The 15,653-nt window shown below is 46.3% G+C and overlaps 2 non-coding genes across 2 annotated transcripts; one reads left to right on the forward strand and one right to left on the reverse strand.

Moving 5' to 3' along the window:
* Positions 1–12,309: 12,309 nt before the first annotated feature.
* On the reverse strand, positions 12,310–12,424 carry LOC135442885 (U5 spliceosomal RNA). Its single transcript, XR_010438733.1, has one exon. It is a non-coding gene; the product is annotated as a U5 spliceosomal RNA (small nuclear RNA).
* Positions 12,425–14,510: 2,086 nt separating this feature from the next.
* LOC135442886 (U5 spliceosomal RNA) lies at positions 14,511–14,625 on the forward strand. Its single transcript, XR_010438734.1, has one exon. It is a non-coding gene; the product is annotated as a U5 spliceosomal RNA (small nuclear RNA).
* The last annotated feature ends 1,028 nt before the right edge of the window (positions 14,626–15,653 follow it).

A 15,653-nucleotide genomic window follows, 5' to 3' on the forward strand; every position in this document is an offset into this window, starting at 1 on the left:
CCAGGAACTTTCCTGCACTGCTGGTTCCCATGTGAAAGGGAAGGTAAATCACAGCCAGGCTGAGTTTGGGGGACAGAGACTCAAGTCTGGATCTATTCCCAGTTTTCCTGGCTGGAATGAATTGAGTTTATTTCCTGTCAGAGCTCAGCATGTGGAGCTCCAGTTCATGGCCAAGGAGGAGATGGGAACTCCTGGATCCTGATTAATCTGGGCTGTCCTGGGAGCAGCTCTCCCTCACAGAGGTGATTTTTCAGCCATGTACAGGGTGCACAGTGCAGAAGTGGCTGCAGGCACCAGCCTTTAATGAAATGTGTGAATCTTCCTTTTCCTTGCTTTCCCTGGACAGGTCACTATGTCTCTGTTTCCCAGCAAAGAAGTGAAGCATTTTTCTTTTTCCACCTCCTCAGAACAGAGAAGGATGTGGCACAGAGGCAGGCTGGATGTCTGACCCTCTGATCCTGCAAACCAAATACGAAATCAAATTTATTTTCATTCCCAGTGGTTTTTATGCACTGACACAGGGATCTGGCCATGCTCCAGAGCAGAACTGATGGTCTTCATCTCTCCAGGCACTTTGCACCCTGCAGGTGCCATGGGTGGGCTGGTGGGGGGCTGCATTCCCCAAAAACACCTTGAATTCCCTTTTTCTGGTGGGTTCAGGAGTGCTGTGACCTCCCCTTGTCCCCACCACCCTCCTGGCCATGCTGGGGACACACATCTCAGGCATGGGTGACAACCACATGTCCTTGACCCTACATGTTGTGGAGAGCAGAAGGATTTCCTGACCATCCCTTCTGCCAGAGCTGAGCTTTCAGGGCTGCCTTTAATCCTTGAGGTGGGTGCTGCTATTCCATTCAAATCCCTTAAATATCCAACACAGGAAAATGCTTGTTCTGGGTGCTGCCCCCCCCAATTCCTCTATTCAAATCCCTTAATAATCCAACATAGGAATGCTTGTTCTGGGTGCTGCCACTCCTATTCAAATCCCTTAATAATCCAACATAGGAATGCTTGTTCTGGGTGCTGCCATTCCCATTCAAATCCCTTAAAAATCCAACATAGGAATGCTTGTTCTGGGTGCTGCCATTCCTATTCAAACCCCTTAACAATCCAATATAGGAGTGCTTGTTCTGGGTGTCAAAGGCTATTTCACCTTCTGGAAAAAAGGTATCAAAGGGGAGAGGGATGGAGGGGGCTTGGGGGAGAAGTGGTACATTGAAACTACAGAAAGATGACTTAATCACATTTTTTCCCCATTAGAATTCCTGGGTGCAACTGGCTTTGTCCCAAGCCATGAGCTGCCATCACCAGAAAGTTCCTCAGAAGAGTTTGGGTGGATCTGCACAGAGGCAGGTGAACCTGTGGGCTGCAATTTCCACTTTCTTCTGAGGATAAACACCATTAGCTCCATCACAAAGGAAATCCCACAGCCAAACCCATTTTGTTTGTCCCTACAGTGTTCACTGAGGACATTTGTTTCTGTGAGAACCCCCTCAGAGTCCTTGGCATTGCAGTGTCCTGGATTTCTTTCTCACTGTGTTAAATCAATATTCCAGCAACTCCTGTGTCCCCTGGAAGGAGTTGTGTGAGAGGCAAAGGCACAAATCATCCATCCCCAGCCCTGGGCAATACTTTAATAATACTTTAATGGCTGGAGGTGGCACTAATGACTGGATGTGGCACTCAGGGCTGCGGTTTAGTTGCTGTTGTTTGGTCACAAATTGGACTTGATGACATTGGAGGTCTTTTGCAGCCTTAAGGCCAGATTCCACAATTCTGGAGAAATCCAAGCTAGTCCTTATTGTCATCTTATTGCAGGGATTCCATACAGTTGTCTCCTTAGGGGTAAGATTACTTTCTACACTATCTTTATTTTCTTATATTCTATCCCCCTACAAGTCTTGAAGTCCAGATGTGTGGTGTTTGTGAGGGATTTTAGGATGAGGGAAGAGATGAATCTGACTATGGTTTCAGAAGGCTGATTTATTATTTTATGACATTATATTATATTATATTATATTATATTATATTATATTATATTATATTATATTATATTATATTATATTATATTATATTATATTATATTATATTATATTATATTATATTATGTCATGTCACGTCATGTCATGTCATGTCATGTCATATTGCTATATTATGCTATACTAAAACTTTACTAAAGAAAGAGAAGGATACAGACAGAAGGCTTAACAAGAAGGAATAATAAAAACTTGTGACTCCTTCCAGAGTCCTGACACAGCTGGTCATGATTGGCCATTAAGTTAAAGCAATTTACATGGAACTAATTAAATATTCACCTGTTCGTAAACAATCTAAGCTACATTCTAAAGTAGCGAAACACATGATAAGCGAATCAGATAATTATTGTTGTCATTTTTCTCTGAGGCTTCTTAGCTTCTTCCCAGGAGAAGAATCCTGGGCAAAGAGGATTTTTCAGAAAATGTGACAATAACACAGATGTGTGCAGCACTGGGCTGCCCAGGGAGGGGTCAGGGCTGCCCAAGTGAGCAGCAGAAATCCTGATGAAGCTCCTGCTCCCACCTTAGGAGGGATCTGGGAGCCAGCAGCAAGAAGGACTGACAGGGAGAAGCAGGCAGACAGCTCGAGTGAAAGCATCCAACATCTGGAACCCCTTCCCTAAAACCTCTGTGAGAATTTCAGCCCTCAAAGGCACAGCAGACATGGATAATTCAGTTTGGGAAGTTGCCAGGGGGGATGGGGGGCATTTTGTGCTGCTAACGAAGGGATCTGATGAATGTTTCCATGCTGTGTGAACTTTGTGGCAGGAATCTGAACCATTTCAAACGGAATATTTACTTTCTTCCTCCAAGCTCCAGCGCCCGACAGTTGCCATGGGAACTCAGCCCACTCACCAGCCTGCCACGTGAACAGGTTTGTTTTGTTAGGAGTAGTAATATTCACATTATTTTTGGTGTCAGGGGCTGATCATTGCCACCACTTATGCTCCAATAACTCTTTGCTGTAATATCTTTGATAGGATTGTGCCCAGCGCTGTCCTGGTGAAGAACTGCTGGCAGAGGTGCCAGAGTGGCTCAGAGGAACCTTCCCTTCATTAGGACATGATCTATTTGCCTGTTGCTGCTGGGTCCTGAGTCCCTGTGCTGGGAGTGAGCCATGAATCTCAGATTGTCATCACAGCAAAGCAGATGAGGGAAATAAAACCAGAGTGGTGGGGAGGTGAGAGTGGGAGTGAGCCCTGGGACAGCCGCAGAGCTGATGGGGAGAGTCAGGGACTGACTGAGGAGGGGAAGATGAATACTGGAGGGAAGGAGCCTGCTCTCCAGTGCAGTTTGTCAGGCCCTCTGTGGGTCTGGCCAGGCAATTTGCAGATCTGCTCACTGGCTGTGATGAATGGAGCGTGTAACACATCATGTCTGCAGGAGAGATCCCTTGGCAAGTGACAGCCATGGAGACCCCTTTGTTACAGACACATTTTATGAAAAATCCTTTCCTTAGGATTTTTTCCTCCTGAGAAGCTGAAAAGCCTCAGGAACAAAAGGTAAACAATGGTTATCTGCTGCTGTGGAATGCAACAGGTGGATCTGTAATTGGTCTCATGTGGTTGTTTCTAATTAATGGCCAATCACAGTCCAGCTGTCCAGACTGTCTGGTCAGTCACAAGCCTTTGTTTTCATTCTTTTTCTATTCTTAGCTAGCCTTCTGATGAAATCCTTTCTTCTATTCTTTTAGTATAGTTGTAATATAATATATATCATAAAATAATAAATCAGCCTTCTGAAACATGGAGTCAACATTCTCATCTCTTCCCTCATCCTGGGACCCCTGCAAACACCATCACACCCCTTGTCAGCAGGGGAGGGCTGGGACAAAAAGGGAAGTTAAGGCAGAGGTGATAAACAGGGTCGGAGCAGCAGGGGAAGGTTGGTGCCATGATGGACTGGGTGGTTCCTGCAGAGACAGAGAGAGCAGAGGGTGATGGGCAAGAGCAGAGGGGACAGGATGGGGTAATGGCTTTAGATTGACAGAGAATAGGGTTAGATTGGATTTTTAAGAAGAAATTCTTCCCTGTGAGGGTGGTGAGGCCCTGGCACAGGGTGCCCAGAGCAGCTGTGGCTGCCCCTGGATCCCTGGAAGTGTCCAAGGCCAGGCTGGAAAGGGCTTGGAGCACCCTGGGATAGTGGAAGGTGTCCCTGCCATGGCAGGGAGTTGGAACTAAATGATCTTTAAGGTCCTTTCCAACCCAAACCATTCCATGATTCCACAACCTCAGCATTCTCTATCTCTCTAACTACGCTGATTTTCTGTCAGGGAGGTCTCCTGTTCATAAATACATGGATGGAGTTGACACTTACAGGAAAATTAGAGAAAGAGCAGCACTCAGGATGAATTCAGCTTACACTGAAGTGCAAATTATTCCACTTTGGCAAGTTGTCTCTCTTCCAAAACATCCAGAGATCTTGACCAAGACAGCAGGGAGAATGGTTCAGGCATGAGAATTCTGAAATTTATGAGTCTTCTGCATTTTTCAGTCATCAGGATCTGATGTGCCAGACTGGTATAATCCATTCCATGCCTCCCAGGTGGAATACCTTCCATTTTGGAATACTTTCCATTTTCACAAGGGAAAACTGTGAGGACCACATCTGTGTGTGGATGTGAGTGAGTGGTATCAGCATAAATGGGATGAGATGGAGGGAGAGCAGCAGTGAGCTGGTACAGGTACCTTCCCCATCTTAGAAAGGGGGGAGAATCACAATTTTACTGCAAAAACCCAAAGCTCTGGTAAGAGCACGGCAGAGAAAAGCTGTCCTCAGTCCTTGCCAGTGATTCCTGAGCAGTGTGTTGGGACATGGGATGTGTTTTCAGGCTTCATCAAATCACTGATGAGCCTCTTACCCTACAACAAGTGTTCCTGCTGTTTGCAAACCCTTCCTGGTACCATCAGCAGCACTGCCATGAAAATAACACCACTCATGGAATATGTGTCCTCCTGCTTTGCCAAAGTTTTCCCAAGGAGAAACCCAAAACCTCCTAAAACCCCAAAATCTCTTAAAAAGTTGTCAGGGCACTGGGGCCTGAAGAGGCCACAGGTAGATCCCAAATGACAGATAGCCTGTGGTGGTGAACTATCGATTCCAAAATTCCAAAATTGTGGTGCCATCAGGTTTATGGGCTACACGGGCTGGTGATTTGCCTCCTTTGGATATTTCCCTGCCTTTGTCAGCCATCACAGCATCCTGTTTGCTATTCCTGTGCTTGGTAGAGTTCCCAGTGCTGTCAGCTTTCCCAGCTGGGATGGAAGCAGTGCTGTGCACATTCTGCCATCCAGAACGGTGTGGGATGCTCCAGAAGAGCTTCTGTTCCAGAAAAACCAGCTGGACCTCTGCACTCCCCAGGGGAACCAGCTGGGAATCCAGGGCTACCAGCTGCACCAAGAGACTGTCAAGGAGTTTCTGCCAGGAGATGTTTACAAGGGGAGCAGAGGAGGGCAAAGATTTGACCATCAGCAGCTCAAATCCTGCTCTGGATCGTGCATCCTGCAATGAGATCATTCAGTTACTCCTTGTATTAAACTCACATTAGAGCTTTGCCATAGTTACTGATCAATAGCAGAGCTAACAAACATCTCCTCTGTCTGACTGTGGAATGGACTGGCTTTGTTTTCCTTTTTTAACCCACAAACCAGATTTTTAAATTTTTTTTTTCTGCAACAAGAGAACTTTTATACATAATTATACCCACCATTCAATTTGTGTCAAGCAATATACCCCGGTATAAATCTCCCTGTACTTGTTCCTGCAAAATAAAACCCAGAAACCTCAGCAGGGTCAGTGTGGTGGGGAGCAGTAAAATTCAAAGTGCTTTGGTTTCCTGGAGGAGCCACTTGCCAAGTTTGATGTTGTTGTATTGTTGCTCTCTTTCCAACAGTCTGTCTTTGATGCAGATTATTCCTTTAGCAGGAGTTTATCCCGAAGGAAATGCAGGGATGTGCATCACCAGAGACCTTTTGCAGTGCATTATTGAGCAGGAGGGTTTTTTAGCAGATTCTTCCCAAAAGCCAAAGGCTGTGTGGTTAGCCTGAGTGGAAGGATGGAGCTCATCCCAGCAGCTGCAGGAATCTATGTGTGGACATCACCACATTAACTCCTCATCCTACCCTGTCCTCCCAAAGGGAAAAGCTGCTCCAAGGGAATCAATAATCTGAGTTATCACAGTCAAGATAATGCCTGAAGGACCTGATTCATTTTTCCAAAAGTCATCCAGACTGGATCATGAGGAAAGGTCCACTCTGCATCACAGAACAGCAGGTGGAGTAGCTATTCCAAGAGCTGAGGGGATCATTAATAAGTATCTCACTTACTAATAACTATCTCACTAATAACTATCTCACTTGATCACACTTTCATTCCAGTTTGACCTTGATCATCCCTGCTGCAAATCACAACGTGTCATTAGGTGCTGGCTGCAGTCACACTGGATAAACTTGAGCGTGGTGTGATCATGTTCTTGGACAGAAGTTATTTGAAAATGCTTTTAGGAGGCAGTTTTTAATTAAAAAAAAAAAAAGAAAAAAGAAAAACAGAAGAGGATTGTTTAAGAATGACTGCTGCCTGCGTGGCTTTTCCAAGTTTTCCCGTGGCAAAGAGATGTGGATAATTATTGGCACATTTCAACACATGGAATGATGAACAGCTGGAAGTGTTACCCATGGACAGGGCCCTGAAGAAGCTGTAACTCTTAAAACAGGCTGAAAGACAAATAATTATCATTCAGCAAGTCTGACTGGAGCCTTCCTTAGGGCAAGGGTGGAGGAGGTTACAGAAACTTACTCAATTAATCAATTGGTCCACATTATAATTAAACCCAAAGCAGAAAAACAATTATCTGGGTAAGTGCTGGTTAGAGGACATTTCTTTTAATGACTTTGCTCCTTTCCATTTTTAGTTGTGATGCACTTGATGAGATGAGGTGGATATGAAGCTTCTCTGTGTAATTCTAAGCTAAAGAGTGCTGGATTATCTCTCCTTAAAGGTGAGAATTCCTGAGATGTGCTCTGGTTTCACATCCACTCTCTTTTCATCCTCCATGCCCCACATGCACCATTAAAACAAAGCGCTCTGAGTGTGGAACAGTGGAGCATTAAAAGGCCGTTAATCATGGCTTTGTACTCCTTGCTGCTGGATGTTAATTTCAATTTACAGTCACTTACTCAGTTCCCCTTCAGTGGAGTGTCTGGCTCTGCTCCTAAAGAACAGGACAATGAGGGAAGGGGAAGAAAGCCTCCTCAGGCAGGGACAGGAGGGGTGTGGAGGTGCTCCCTGGGGATCCTCATTCTTCTGGCCCCTCCTCCTTTCCCTGTGTTTACATCAGGAATTTGATTGTCCAGATGGAGGAGCTTTCAAACTCTGCTGGAGGAGAGAATGACATTTCCCAGCTGCTCTTAAATAAAAAAAAAAAAAAAAAAAAAACCAAAAAAAAAAAAAACTTAGGAAGGAAGAGGAAAATTACTGATTAATCATGTCTGGCCCATGGGGTAACAATTATCATGTTAATTGGGGAAGAGTCAATAGTGAGGAAATCAGGACAAGATCTCCTGGTCTCCTGCCAGCCACTTTCCACTTTCTAGGAGACAACTCCTGCCAGTTTTGGGGGACACAGGCACTGCCACTATGTAGGGAGGGTCTTGCCTGGAGCCACCCCATCACAGCTGCAGGTAGAGAATGGAGAGCTTTGGTGGGTTCTGATTTATATTGGCATCCTCATTGTCCTTCCTGGGCCACTGGGAAAGCTGGAAGTGACAATGTTCCTGGTGGGAACATCTCAGAGCAGGGCTGGGAGGGAGCTGCTTGGAGGGGTGGATCAGCCTGAGGTGATGGATGTGTCCATGAGGTGAGGAGTTAGCAGATGTTTAACCCAGATGTTTAACCCAGATGTCAGCCTGGTTGTTCCCAGCATTGGCCATCACAGGTATTAACCCATGGGAAAAGGGTTTGTTATCATGGAATCATGGAATGGTTTGGGTGTGACCTTAAAGATCATCCAAGTTCCAACTCCCTGCCATGGACAGGAACATCTTCCACCGTCCCAGGCTGCTCCAAGCCCCATCCAACCTGGCCTTGGACACTTCCAGGGATCCAGGGCAGCCACAGCTTCTCTGGGCACCCTGTTCATTGTAATGTGAAGAAATTGAGACATCTTCCTGCTACAACAGAAAGAAGAAAACATCTTTATTTCTTTAATAAAAAACCTAGTAATTCTTTAATAATAATAATAATTAAAAAATTGTTTATTCCTAGAGTGTCTACAAGTTCTGTTGCCTGTTCCCACTGTCCCTCACTCCCTCAGGGATGCTCTTTCCATTGCTTCTAGAAGTTATAGTTTTTTGCTATATGGGGTTCAAGGCTAGGGTTTACCCTAAACAGGCATCCTGCTTTTCCTTGCACTGCAGGGTGAACTCCGTGGTTGCAAGCCTGCAGGGAAACATGGAATTTCTCCATAGAATATGGAGAGCTCCTCTTCACACTGCTGGGGAATGAGACCTCCTCTTCACATTGCTGGCCAGGGATCCTAAAGCATATGGGATCCCACATTTTTATAGATATATAAATCTACCCAGCAGAAAAGGGAGAGGTGGAGAGCAGCAATATGAGATGCTGATTGAGTGTCCTGAACCTCTTCAACTTCAGCTGGATGGTTTGGTCTCATTTCAAAAGTGTCAGTGACAGGCAGACCAAAAAGGACAAGATCTGTGAATATGAGCATGTTCTGAGGGTGCATTTCTTTCAGAGGAAAAAACTTCCCTGTCATCCACCTCTGGCTTCTGCTGGACTGCATGTGGGAGCAGCCAGTGACGAGGGCAAAATATTGAGTCCCTGCTAAGGCTGGGCTGGTTGGCAGCTAGGAATGCCATGGCCCTGAATGTGTTGTTGTCCAAGTCTGATGCCAGGAAATGAGTTTTATGTGCTGGAGCGTGACAAAAATTTGCCTGAGTGAGCATTGTCCCTTTTGGGACAGCACTGGGCTCGATTGGTGCAGCATCTACACATGGAGAGCATCCCTGGGAAACTGTCCTGTCAGCTTACCCAGATTCCTGCCTGCAGAGAGCCACTGGATGTGGCTCATAAATTTAAAAAAAAAAATGAGGAAGGAAGATGAAAATTACTGATTATTTAATCATAGATGGGTGCCCGAGAGCCTGAGCTCTCTGAGAGGTGAGGCACAGCCCTCCTTTGGCTGTGAGCCTCTCTGCTCGAGAAGAAAGAGCTGAACAAGTCTCCATCTCCTGCACTTCTCCTGTGAGCAGCCCTTCAGAGGCAGCAGATGGGTCCAGCATGGCACCAAAACAATCAGAAATAGCTCTGGCACAGCTTCCTGTGTGATTTCAGACTGTCTCGTCCCTGGCCATGTGGCCAAGCTGCAGGAACTGCTGGAAAAAGTCAACTCTGAGCTTTGCAGAGCCAGGATCTCATTAGACACGGCAGGGAGGAGCAGGAAAACAAACACCTGGCACCACCACGTCCCTTCAGCAAGGGGGATTGTGGTGTAAAAGGCAAAGACTGTGGTCTGTGGTAATTGAAATTCTGTCTCCCAAGATTACTCCTGAGGAAGGCAGTGAGAAGCTCAGAGAAGAAGACAAAGCAATTCTTATTTCTTCTTGCTGCTCCTGTTGTTTGGCACATGTGGAATGTGTTATGGAGATTGTTTGCTGAAGGTGAGGGTTGTTTGGATTGACTGGCCAGTTGGGTAAAAGCTGTGTTGCAATGGTTGGAGGCAGTCCTGGGTTTGTCTTGAATATCTTTTTAGTATAGTATCTCTTTAGTATTCTTTAACATAGTATCTCTTTAGTATTTATTGGTGATATTTTTGCCCCAAGTCTGGGAGGAATGATGAAGAGGACTCCATCTTATCAGAAATAAGAAGTCAGTCAAGAATAATATAGTATATTAACGAATAATATATTATTATATTTATTCTTTATTATATTATTAGATTATTATACTCTATTATTCTTTATTATACTCTATTATTCTATATTATATTACACCATGCTACATCACATCCAAATTGAATCTGCCAAGCACTCAACCCTGCACAGAATCTCGTGACTGTCCTAACACACACACCTGGATTCAATTGGTCAGTGAATCCAAACACTCACACCAGAATCCAATTCTGTTCAGGTAAACAATCTTCCACAATGCATTCCACTTGTGAACAACACAGGAGCAGCAAATGAGGAGAGAATTGTTTTGATTATTCTTTTCTCTGCTTGTCTCAGGTTCAGGGAATGTGAATTCCACAAATATTCTTTATTGTAGCTTCTCTTTAGTATGTAATTTAGTATAGTATTACTGTAATATGGTGTAGCTCAATAAAGCATTTGTTCAGCGTTCCTGAATCATGGAGTCAGAGCACATTATTCCCTGGATGGGGGTCACTCATCTACTACAGTGGTCTAAGAGGGAAACCCAGTATTTGCAGAGCATCCTGCTACCTGCCATGGGCTGGGACTGGCAGAAGGACTGACATCAGCTGTGGGGATGACAGGATTTGTGGATTTGTGCTCCCAGTTGGGTTCTGGGCTGGTCTCCGGGCCTCTGGGATGGCCAGGGTGCTGCAATGTGCATGAGCAATAAGAGGGGTCTCCTGTTAGCACCAACCTTTGAGGATATGAAAGTGAAAAGAGCAGGGAAAAAACTAAAAAAAAAATCAAGTCCAAGCCAGTGGAATGTCTCTGTTTTATTCATTGCTGCCTGACTTCTTATTTGCTATTTACTTATTTACTTGAAGGAGAGGTGACCTTCAAAGCTGCTGTTTGTCCCTGGCAGCCTCTTGGTTGCAGGTTGCATGTTAATTCTGGCTGGGCACTGACACTGAGCATCCCAGGCCTCCTGTGGGGGAATCTCTGTCCCTTAATTTCAGTGCAGTTTAAAAGCAGGAGTCTGCTTTGGGTAGCCAGGCTGGGTTTGGAGGCCTAAACCATGAAAAGCTGTAGGGAAAATGTGAGCCTGGTGATGCAAATTCCCCTCAAATTTTGTTCCACCTCATCCCACTCATGTGAGGGATGAGTGGCTCTGACTCTGTGCCATGGAGGGACAGTTTGCATCTCCCACAGCAGATGTGGGAATGTTCTCTCCCTCCAAACTCTGCCTTTGCAGAGAACAATCATCCACCGCCCACAGATCCAATGCAACACAGTTTATTTTCATTTTTAACAGCCTGTAAACCAAGCATCTTTCCCTCCAGCCTTTTCCACTCATCAGGGATGTACATGCAGTCTTCAAGGTGCTTTTAGAGCCTCCAGATCAGCAAGGTGACCACAGCCAGAAATGCATCCAAATTGTGTCTGGGGAGAATGACCAAGAGATGATGACAAGAGGGGCTTCTGGGGCAGGAGCCAAAGGAAAAGATGGGATGTCTGTGGTGTTTACAACACTGCCAAGATGCCAGCATTGATTTGTTGGCAGCCAAACACCAAGCCAGGACCTTGCAAGCCAGGCATCTCATCCTGTGTGTGCAGTGTGCCCTGGACACTTCCCACCTGGGACATTTCAATTTATTATTCCAAATAAATTCAGTGCTATGCTCCGGGTCCCAATTAATGCAGCAGGAACTGACTCTGGGATATTGTGAACACATAAAAACGTTTCCCTGTGCTCTCAGACAGATGCCACACTTCACCCGGACATGGAGGGGTTTTCTGGGAGGGAAAATTTGTCACCCTGGGTTTCATTTGTGCAAACAGAAAATTCTGCTCCTTTCAAAAGCAGGGGAAATGAAGGCAGGAAATAAAGGCATGCAAAAAAATTAAGGCAGAAAACTAATTTCTTGAAGGAGAGGGGTGTGAATGGTCTAAAGTCTTCCTTTTATAACCTTAAAAATTAGTTACGGGGAAAGCAGTCCCAAAGAGTGGGCATATTGAATTCAAGATAAAGGTGCCACTTTGGTAAATACACAGCCTTAACCTGGCAAATCTTACCCATAATTTTGGATGTACATCCCTATAGGAGGAGCTAATTCTTCCCCTTGGCACAGGGGCTTCTTCAGAGGCAAGAACAGAGACAAAGAATGGTTTGGGTTGGAAAGGACTTTAAAGATCATCCCGTTCCACCCCCAGCCATGAGAAAGGACAATTTCCACAATCCCAGGTTGCTCCAAGCCCTGTCTAGCCCAGCCTTGGGCACTTCCAGGGATCCAGGGGCAGCCACAGCTTCTATGTGAACAGGCTGGGATGGTACCCAACCCATTCCAGCTCCCTCTCTACAATACTTCCCATGAATCACTCTAATCTTTAACCAATAAAAGAGGAGCTCTGCTAAAGCAGAGCCACCAAAAATTCCCAGTCACTCCTGACTGTTCCTCTCCACGGAAATCTTTAGTAAAAGGCGAAAGATTTATTCGCTCTGAAGAGAAACCAGAGGATGCCCTCCTGGCCCTGCCCAGGCCCTGCCCTGCATGGAGGCTCCTCTGAAGGCCACGGTCACCTTTTCCACCCCCAGTTTCACCGTGTGCTGGACCCAGACGGGTCCCCTGGCAGGGTCACAGCCCAGTCCCGTGTCTCCACCCAAGTGTTCCCACGGCAAAAATGGGAATTTGGAGCAGAGCTGTGCTGCTGGCCCGCAGTGCACCCTGGGTATGCAAATTAGCTGAATGCTAATGAGGCACAGGTAATGAGCTCTAGGGAAACATGAGACCAGTGCCTTTTGTCAGCTGGACAGAGCCTGGGCTGGCTCAGCTCAGCTCCTGTTCCAACCAACACAGAATGCCAGGAGGGGCTGGGCGGGAAGGGACCTTAAATCCCACCCAGTGCCACCCGTGCCATGGCAGGGACACCTCCCACTGTCCCTGGGGGCTCCAAGCCCTGTCCAGCCTGGCCTGGGACATTCCAGGGATCCAGGGGCAGCCACAGCTGCTCTGGGCACCCTGTGCCAGGGCCTCCCCACCCTCACAATAAAGAATTTCTGCGCAATATCCCTCCTAAATCTCCCAGGTTTAGTTTAAGTCCATTTCCCCTCATACTATCAGTATCTGCTGGGGTAAAATCACACACCTCCTTCTCCATCAGCCCCTTTGGGCCCTGGCAGGGGCTCTGAGCTCTCCCTGGAGCCTCCTTCTGTCCAGGTGAGCATCCCCAGCTCCAGAGCAGAGGGGCTGCAGCCCTTGGAGCATCTCTGGAGCCTCCTCTGAAACCACTGCAATAGGTCCAGGTGGGAGTGTGAGAGCCTGAATGAGGGATGTGGGACTCCAGGGGCTCTCCAAAATGCAGTTTATTTTATTTAATTGATTTTATATTATACTGATGTTACAGCAGTCCAGGATGGTGGGCGACAGAACTGTGCCCACAGCTGTCAGCTCCAGCTGCAGGCAGGCCTGAAGACCCTTTGGTTTGGTTACAATGCATTATAAACTTCTCTTTGCTGAGAATCTTCATACAGTAGAACCAATCCAAACGTTAATTTTTATCTGTAGCCTATCATAACTGCTATAATTACCATATTCATGTTACTGTTCCCCAATCACTCAAAATTAGTACTTTGCAGTTTAAGCTAGAACTTATTTTCCGGTTTTCTTGCAGTGGAAAATTCTGAGCCCTTTTTTCTGCTTGCACCATTTGCTGCCTTGTTTGCCTGTGCTATCTTTGTGCTTGGTAAAAACATCTTCTTGTTTGGGGGGGGTTTATCCTTTGCTCTAAGCCATAAAAACCCTTTCTAACTAACACATTCTTTGCCTCCTTGGTTATCCTTCTGAGTAGCCCTGCTCAGGGATCACAGGCATTGCTCTGAGATTTTTTTTCTCAAATCATTGAGCTGGAGTTGCTGCCTTCCAGCACAGATTCTCCCCCTGCTTCACATGCTCCAAAAGATTTTTTTTTTTTTAAATTAAAATAACCTTTGCAAAGTGTCTGTTCCCTGGACCATCTAACTCAAGGCATAGAGCTGATGTGCCCCTGCCAGCAGCCCAGTCACAAAGATTGTCACCAGATACACCCAAAAGAGTCTCATTTTCTGCATTAGCAGGGGCTCCCAGGATGTCCCTGGATCCCTGGCAGTGTCCCAGGCCAGGCTGGACAGGGCTTGGAGCCCCCTGGGACAGTGGGAGGTGTCCCTGCCACGGCACGGGTGGCACTGGGTGGGATTTAAGGTCCCTTCCCACCCAGCCCCTGCTGGCATTCTGTGTGGGTTGGAACAGGAGCTGAGCTGAGCCAGCCCAGGCTCTGTCCAGCTGACAAAAGGCACTCGTCTCATGTTTCCCTAGAGCTCATTACCTGTGCCTCATTAGCATTCAGCTAATTTGCATACCCAGTGTGCACTGCGGGCCAGCAGTACAGCTCTGCTCCAAATTCCCATTTTTGCCGTGGGAACACTTGGGTGGGGACACGGGACTGGGCTGTGACTCTGCCAGGGGACCTGTCTGGGGACAGCACAGGGTGAAACTGGGGATGAGCCAGGTCACCCTGTGCTGCAGAGGAGCCTCCATGCAGGGCAGGGCCTGGGCAGGGCCAGGAGGGCATCCTCTGGTTTCTCTTCAGAGTGAATAAATCTTTCGCCTTTTACTAAAGATTTCCGTGGAGAGGAACAGTCAAGAGTGACTGGGAATTTTTGGTGGCTCTGCTTTAGCAGAGCTGCTCTTTTATTGGTCAAAAAACAGAATAAATCTTGGAAAATATTGTAGAGAGTGGGTTAGAGTGAGTTTGGTACCATCCCAGCCTGTTCAAGCTGAGGAAATGAGTTATTTGGGTTTGGGATCTTCTGCTGTTGGGAAGAATGAAAATTGGGCCAGAAGGTCTCACAGATATGTATCCTTAGCAGAAAGATTTTTGAATGTAGAATCTGATGGAGGAATAGAGATGGAAGCAAGTTTTGATATAGAAGAAAAGAATTACTGATAACCAAGGAGGCAAAGGGTGTATTAGTTAGAAGGGGTTTTTATGGATTAGAGCAAAGGATAAACCCACCCCAAACAAGAAGATGTTTTTACCAAGCACAAAGAGAGCACAGGCAAACAAGGCAGCAAATGGTGCAAGTAGAAAAAAGGTCTCAGAATTTTCCACTGCAAGAAAACTGAAAAACAACTTCTAGCTTAAACTGTAATGTACTGACTTTGAGTGATTGGAGAACAGTAACATGAATATGGTAATTACAGTAGTTATAACAGGCTACAGATAATAGTTAAGGTATAGTTTGGTTCATCTGTATTGAGATGCTCAGCAAAGAAAAGTCTATAATGCATTGTAACCAAACCAAAGAGTCTCCAAGCCTGCCTGCAGCTGGAGCTGACAGCTGTGGGCACAGCTCTGTCACCCACCACCCTGGGCTGCTGTAACACCTTGGATACAATAAACTGCATTTTGGATACAATAAACTGCACTTTGGAGAGCCCCTGGAGTCCCACATCCCTCATTCAGGCTCTCACACTCCTCCCTGGAGCTATTGCAGTGGTTTCAGAGGAGGCTCCAGAGATGCTCCAAGGGCTGCAGCCCCTCTGCTCTGGAGCTGGGGGTGCTCACCTGGACAGGAGGAGGCTCCAGGGAGAGCTCAGAGCCCCTGCCAGGGCCCAAAGGGGCTGATGGAGAAGGAGGTGTGTGATTTTACCCCAGCAGATACTGATAGTATGAGGGGAAATGGACTTAAATTAAACCTGGGAGATTTAGG

The sequence above is a fragment of the Zonotrichia leucophrys genome, chromosome 1A (assembly GCF_028769735.1).
Source record: "Zonotrichia leucophrys gambelii isolate GWCS_2022_RI chromosome 1A, RI_Zleu_2.0, whole genome shotgun sequence".
Classification (NCBI taxonomy): domain Eukaryota; kingdom Metazoa; phylum Chordata; class Aves; order Passeriformes; family Passerellidae; genus Zonotrichia; species Zonotrichia leucophrys.